Consider the following 8,141-nt stretch of genomic DNA (forward strand, 5'->3'; position numbering starts at 1 on the left):
CACCAGTTGTTTCAACCACTGTTTGTCAACAATCATCCACCACTGCTCTCAACATTTCTTCATCACAACCAACAAAGCTCTACAACAGAAAAAGAAAAATTACTCAGGCAAATGAGGACAAATATGATCCCAATGCTGCAAAATATCCAATGGAACTGGAAGCTGTGAAAAATGAGATGAGACAATTTTACACTGAAGATGATCCTTCAACAAGAAGATTCCCTTCTCTCATAGGCTTCATAGTCCCAGAAAATGTGGATGAATACCTTGAGCTCAAAGCAAGGCAGGCTAAGATAAGAGCCAAAATTGAATGTGAAGGTCAAAGTGACGAAGCTATTGCTGAAAAATTGGAATTCTTGCTCACAAAAGTCAAGCAGATGGAAGATTATGCACAAGATCTAGACAGAGAAAAGAAAGATAAACGAAATAAACTGAGAAAAGAGTATCTTGGATATATCATGAAAGAAAAATTCTATCCTGCTGAAGAAAACCAATTTGAAGAATGGCCAATAGTTGCTTTAAAGCATGAGGCAGACAGAATTGAAAGGATTAAAAAGGATCCTAGAAAGAAGAAGACTACTCCAAATTGGAACAAATACAAAAAGCTCATTACTGACCTAACATCTGAGTACAAAAGGAAGAAACAGGAGCTGGTTGATGCTAAGGTAGACACTGCTGAAGCCATAGCAAAATGGACAAAGCAGTATACCGATGAGGCTCATGAAAGGCTTAAGAAAAGGAGGATAACTGTTTCAGACACTCCAAAGAAGCCTGACTACAAAAAGCTAGAACAGCAGATTGATGCTCTTAAAACACTGGTCACATCAACAAATAATCCGATCCTTGTGGAAAACCAAGAAAAAGGGAAGCTACTGACCAGTGAAGAAGAAAAAGAAAAGGAAGCTGAGTACTTCAAAGATGCCATCAAGAAAATGGATCTAAAAGAAGACAGATCAGCAAAACTTCAAGACCTTGCTAAAAATGTATTAACCAAACCTGCATCACCAAATGACTCAGTAGAAATATCAGACATTGAGCCAGATCAACAAAAGAGACAAGAGCATATTGAGAAAGAGACTACAGAAGACATAGCTACAGCAAATGATGTCATTGAAATGGCCTTCAAAGAAATGTCTGATAGCTTACAACTTTTCACAAGACCAACATCACCAAACTCATCTGAAAATAAATCTCTCCCAAGAAACCCATTGGGTACAAAAGTACTAAAGTGGATGTCTGATCAAAAGACCCACGTATTGACCCTGGTCAGATCCAATGGCGAAGTAAAGTACATATCAAGGAAAGAAGCACTAGGTCCTGGTGTTGAAGATTTGCAGGATCTCCTTGAACTTTCACTGTGCAGGGATGAGGATGACTCAAGTTCCAAGGACTTTGAAGAAGAATTTAAAAAGACAAGCTAGGGAACTTTTGATGAGAAATAAAAATCCAGAATAATGAAGGGTTTTGGCATTATTTGTTCCAGGGGGAGATTGTTGGGATTGAACCCTACCAGAGGAACATATAATGAAAGCCAAAACCGGATCACTACAGTGGATTAATCATAAGCAGTTGTTTACATTAAGCTTTCCCCTTGATAGTGAATCCAACATCTAATATGCTCCAAGTACTGCCCTTATCAACAACTACTGATCCTATAAACTACTGTTAAGCCAAAGCACTGATGAAGTTTAAAGGCTGAAGCTCAATCTACTGACGGAATCCAAGCACTGCTGAAGAGATAAAGCACTGCCCATTCAAGGCCTGATCATCCTTTGAAGGAAGCACTGTTACTCAAACAACAGTGGTTGACTACATCAATGGAATGAAGAGTCAGTGTTTATACATCTGTGTTTAGAATGTAATCAGTGTCTGTATGGTCAGTAGTTGTAGAACAGTAGATAGAGTTTGTTAGTCTGTTAGATGTCACTTTCATGGTGATGTCAGCTGAGATGCCTCAGTGGTTTGGATTGCCTATAAATGGAGCAGTACTCTGTACTGTTACATTTGATTGACTGAGTGGTTTCTTCTTCTCCAGTCCAATCCTTTCATCTTGTGCAACCAACCTTAGGGTATCAGGCTGAGGGGGAGCTTAGTTGATGTATGCATGCTTTGTAATATTTTGTTTTGATTTGTAATCATTCGACTAATGCAAATCATGTGTTTATCAAAACTATTTTCTTCATTGATTGTGTCTACAAAGTTTGTAGTTCATTTCCGCTGCACTTACCCTCTATTCATTTCTAATGATTTGTACAAATTATACAAACAAACACAATCATGACAGCCTCCGATCCTAACATTATCGGATCAAGAATGAGACATACCATCCAGATATCCAAAAGAAAATAGATAAAATTTGACAAATGATTGCAAAATGTCAGACCTGGCGTATATTCGGAGCGACGTTTGCTTCATCGGAAACGCATCTAAGTTACCGGAAAGTGCCCGGAACCCTAGCTTCCTACCAAAACACTCTGGGAGCACCGTCAACCCTAGATTTGTCGGAAAACACGTCTATTTTAGTCTCAGGTTAGAAGCATCTCATCAACATCATTGACTGAACATGGATTACAGCCAACGCTACCTAGGACAGTGGTCCGATGGACGCGGGTACATCGTAAACATTGAATGTAAGCCTACGTTTATATGTAAAATATGATGTGAAGTTATTTAATGAATTCAGGTTCGTATTATACTTAAAAATACATTAAACTTGTCAATTGATTAAGTTTAGACACAAGAGAACCATAACGAACCCACAAAACATATTTACTAACACAAATATTCTTTGTTTATAAATCTGGTCCAATCCAAAGCCTTATTTATTAAATCTGGTCCAAGCCCAAGAATTGTTTATTAAAACGGTCCCAAAAGCCCAAGCCCATATGTTGAAAACTAAATATTTAATCAGTCGCATTGGGTTTTGTAAATCATCGACGATTGAAGGTCATCAAAACTCCTAAAGATTTTGTCTATTACTAATCAATAACTCCTAATAGCATTACTAATCAATACAAGACATGAAAAAATAAATAAAATAACAGTACCTCGGTAGCAACATCACGCGGAGTTGGTCTAATTGACCAACACCATTGTCAGAATGCCAGGCTCAGATTGTGCATAAAGATGACAACACCATGGCTGCAAGAGAGGTTGCATGAACAACTGCCATCCTACAACCTTACAATGCCATGATGCTATTTTCATTCAATTTTTACTCAGATCTACATAATCATCATAGCCTCATCTTGAAAGGAAAAGAAAAATGCACTTTGCATTCATCTTTATTCACCATCACAGTCAACCCTAAATGATTCAGGGTGTAATGAATACATAAACTGAAACATTGCTAAATGCAGCTGCAAGTGTTTTTTTTCTGGCCAAAATGTAACACTCATTCTTATGATATAAATTTTTTTTTACCAAATAAACAGAACTAAGCTTGATAAACGTTAAACCCAAACATTTACATTAACCTTAGCTTAATTCTTACGAGTTTTAACCAACATTTAAAACAACCTTTGGATACATAAGTATTCCATCATTTACATAAGTTTTACTAATAACTAATAAAGACAAAAGTTGCGGAATGAGATCTTGAATGTGTTCGGTTCGGAAGCATTGACTTGACCATCATCCATGTGCTTGCATTACCTAAAAACTGAAATTTGTAACAAACATTAGTACTAGAGTCTTTAGAAATTAGCATAATCAAAACTACGCTCAAAAGAACGGATTTGATTAACAAAATTATGCAAAATTCAACAAGAATACTGGGCGCTACCGTAGCTTACGGTAGCCACCATAAGCTACGGTAGCCACTGGGCATTCAGGGGCTGCCGTAAGGCAGTATAAAACCAGTGTAACAACTTCAGTTGCTACGTAAGTTACGGTAGCTACCGTAACTTACGGTAGGTGCTGCAAGTTCTTCATGTCTTGCTGTTTTGACCCGTTTGTTCCAGTTTCGCACCTTTCAAACGTCAAAACACAATACGGAACACCCCAAATTTCTAGTAGGACTTATATTTTCCTGTTTTCAATTTATTAACATTCTCCTAACGAGATTTGTATCAGATATGCATCATTGGATGCATAATCAACTTGTGGATATTTAATTCCACATTTTAACCAACTTTACCCTCTAATTCATTATTCCCGAAACCATACGAACGGGATATTACTTTGTATTAAGGTGACCCATCTCCGGGTCCATTACGTTCAACACTCACGCTCCTATTACTGGTTTGCATGTTTAATATGTTACTACCCGTTGCCCGGGCTTATAGTCCACGGATAAGGTACTCCCGTTACCCTGTTTGTACCTACCCTTAATAATCCGTTTGGTTTGCCGTCATGAAGTCCATCATTCAAGCAAATTAAATCTCTTAAATCTCATAATCTAAATTACCAATTGACACTAATAATGAAAGACTAATTTACAATAGTAACGAAGCATTAGCCACGTACCTTAAAGCTTTCCCTTCAAACGAGTGTCCGCACCGGCTTGACTTCCCGATGCCTCAATCGCGTTGCCTAAAATGCACAAGCCATTTATCATTAGAACCCTTCGGCTCATAACTAAAGCTTGTTAATTTAGCCAAACACCACAATTAGTGTCTATCATTTTTGGCGTTTATCAAGCACCTTATGTATATACCTCTTTAATAGCCATTTCATTCAATTAAACCTTGCTAAATCCAAGAATTTCAATCTTATTCAACTTAATTACTCATTACAACCCATATTAACATGCTAGTTCAACAACTCAAGGTTATTACTCACATAGTTCATACAATATATTGGGGCTTTTCATTCTAGATAGAAACCCACTTCATTATATGGCACATAACTATACTAACACAACATTTATTGATCTATTCACATGATTTCAGTTAGGGTTTATGATCCTACACTCAAATCACACTTCCTTGAATCATAACATCATTCAATTATCCAACAATTTCAGTAAATTATATTTTCACCCAAAATCAAACATCACCAAAGCTGAAATTGTAACTTACCTAATGTTAGACAAGTGTGGGTGATCAAGATTCTTGATACATGCACCAATAAACACCTCAATTCGACCTTCAATTGATCAATTTAGATGAAAATAGGGTTTGGGTGTTTTTCCTTGTCTCTGGTCGCCCCCCACACGCACACACTGATGTGTGTTGGGTTTTTGATTGTTTTAATTTTTAATAAAATTAAGTTTGCCCATCTTTACAATATCAGTCCCTCAAGTTTGTTTTGTTCAACTAATGTAAATTTAACTAACACCTTTTATGTATATTTTAAGATATGGTGTTTTTAACTTGTTAATTATTTTTGGGGTGTTACAAGTCCACCCTCCTTAAAGAGGGTTTCGTCCCCGAAACCACTTTACGTATATAAAAATTTATAATGCATACACGTACCGAAAAGTGAAGGGTAGAGTCGTCTCATTTCCTCTTCAGACTCCCAAGTGGTGTCTGATCCTTTCCGGTGTTCCCATTTGACCTTCACTTGGTCGAATTCTTTGTTCCTCAATTTCTTGGCTTTACGGTCTAGGATTGCGATAGGCCTCGCTATATAGTTGAGTTTGTTATCAACCTCTATATCATCGAGAGGAACGTAGGCCGTATCATCCGTTAAACACTTCCGCAGATGCGAGACATGGAACGTATTGTGTATCCCACGTAGTTCCTCCGGTAATTCTAGTCGGTAAGCCACCTTACCCACTCGTACCAAAATTTTAAAAAGCCTTATAAATCGTGGACTCAACTTTCCTCGTTTTCTGAATCGGATAATTCCCTTCCACGGAGATACCTTAAGCATCACCCTATCGCCAATTTGAAATTCGATTGTCCTTCGTCTCTTATCTGCATATGATTTTTGCCGATCCTGAGCAGCCTTCAAATGGGCCCAGATCTTATCAATTTTCTCGTTCGTAACCCGAAGCACATCTTTATGAGCAAGCTCTCGAGTGCCTACTTCCTCCCAGCATATCGGCGTCCTACATTTTCTCCCGTAAAGCATTTCATATGGGGCTCCACCAATACTTGAATGGTAGCTGTTGTTATACGAAAATTCCACTAACGCAGATACACATCCCAACTACCGCCGAAATCTATTATACATGCTCGAAGCATATCTTCTAACGTCTGTATTGTTCGCTCACTTTGCCCGTCAGTTTGCGGGTGATATGCGGTACTAATCAACAGCTTGGTACCCATTTGTTCTTGAAATTCATGCCAGAAATTCGAAGTAAACCGGGTAACTCTATCAGACACGATAGTTACCGGCACCCTATGGCGTGCTATGATCTCGTTCACGTATACTTCCGACATCTTCTCAGAGGTGTAGGTTTCCTGAATAGGGATAAAGTGAGTGCTCTTGGTTAGTCTATCCACAACTACCCAAATGGCATCAAATCCCCAAGCCGTTCTTGGCGGTTTCATCAGCAGGTCCATGGTAACATGTTCCCATTATATCTAGTGGTTGGAGTTCGCCATAAGGTTTTTGATGCTCCGATTTGACTTGTAAACAAGTCATGCACTTCTCCACGTATTTAACCACATCTCTTTTCATCCCTGGCCACCAGTAGTTTTGTTTCAAATCTCTATACATCGTGGTTGCTCCAGGATGGATCGAATAGCGAGACTTATGAGCCTCGTCAAGTAGAAGATCCTTAACACCACATGTGTTTGGGAACCAAATTCTACCATTCCGGTATTTCATCCCATTACTACCAACTGCATCCCATTCCGGTTTTCTTCAGCAGGATAGAATTCGTCCAAGCAAGCCTGAAGTTACTACCAACTGCATAGACCGTACTCGAATTGGAGTGTATTCATCTTTTCGGCTAAGGGCATCTGCTACCACATTAGCCTTTCCGGGTGATAGTGGATTTCGTAGTCATAGTCCTTCACTACTTCTAACCAACGCCTCTGCCTCATATTTAACTCCTTTTGATCGAAGAAGTACTTCAAACTTTTATGGTCAGTGAAACTAGTACTTTTCACACCATACAAGTAATGTCTCCAGATCTTTAAGGCGAAGACTACTGCTGCCAACTCGAGATCGTGAGTCGAGTATTTTGTTTCATGTGGCTTAAGTTGTCTTGAGGCGTACGCAATTACCCTTCCTCTTTGCATCAGCACGCACCCAAGGCCTAGGTGTGATGCATCTGAATATACTACCATATCATCCGTACCTTCAGGTAAAGTCAACACCGGTGCACAGGTTAACTTTTCCTTTAATACCCGAAATGCCTTTTCTTGATCATCTTCCCATACGAACTTCTCGTTCTTGCGGGTTAACTTGGTTAAAGGCAATGCAATCTTGGAGAAATCCTGAATGAATCTCCGATAGTAACCTGCCAACCCCAAGAAACTTATAATTTTGGATGGATTCCTTGTAGGGTTCCATTTTGATACTGCTTCCACCTTCGATGGATCCACCAATATTCCTTCGGCACTTATGATGTGCCCTAGGAATTGCACTTCTCGTAACCAGAAGGCGCATTTCGAGAATTTAGCATATAATCTTTCCCGCCTTAGTATCTTTAACACTTCTCGTAAATGGTTAGCATGATCCGTCTCGTTTCTTGAATAAACAAATATGTCGTCGATAAAAACAATCATTGACCTATCAAGCATCGGCTTACAAACCCGGTTCATGAGATCCATGAAAGCCGTGGGTGCATTTGTTAATCCGAAGGACATCACGAGGAATTCGAAATGTCCATATAGTGTACGGAACGCCGTCTTTGGTACATCGCCCTCCTTTACCCTCAATTGGTGGTAACCCGATCTCACATCGATTTTTGAACACCAGCTAGCGCCTTGTAACTGATCGAACAGGTCGTCGATCCTCGGAAGCGGGTATCGATTCTTTACCGTGAGCTTATTTAACTCCCGGTAATCAATACACATCCGCATGCTCCCGTCTTTCTTCTTTACAAACAGCACCGGCGCTCCCCAAGGAGATACACTAGGCCGGATGAATCCCTTATCAAGTAAATCTTGTAATTGGGACATTAATTCTTGCAATTCCGAAGGTGCCAGTCTGTATGGCGCTTTAGCTACTGGTTTAGCACCTGGAATCAGTTCAATCCCGAACTCTATTTCACGCTCTGGCGGCATTCCCAGAAGATCCTC

At 39.3% G+C, this 8,141-nt stretch overlaps 1 long non-coding RNA gene across 1 annotated transcript; it reads right to left on the minus strand.

Moving 5' to 3' along the window:
* Positions 1-3,578: 3,578 nt before the first annotated feature.
* LOC110905824 lies at positions 3,579-5,107 on the minus strand. Its single transcript, XR_002573448.1, has 3 exons — positions 5,022-5,107; positions 4,468-4,533; positions 3,579-3,661 (listed from the first exon to the last, which is right to left on the minus strand). It is a non-coding gene; the product is annotated as an uncharacterized LOC110905824 (long non-coding RNA).
* Positions 5,108-8,141: the final 3,034 nt, after the last annotated feature.

Source organism: Helianthus annuus, chromosome 14 (genome assembly GCF_002127325.2).
Source record: "Helianthus annuus cultivar XRQ/B chromosome 14, HanXRQr2.0-SUNRISE, whole genome shotgun sequence".
Taxonomy (NCBI): domain Eukaryota; kingdom Viridiplantae; phylum Streptophyta; class Magnoliopsida; order Asterales; family Asteraceae; genus Helianthus; species Helianthus annuus.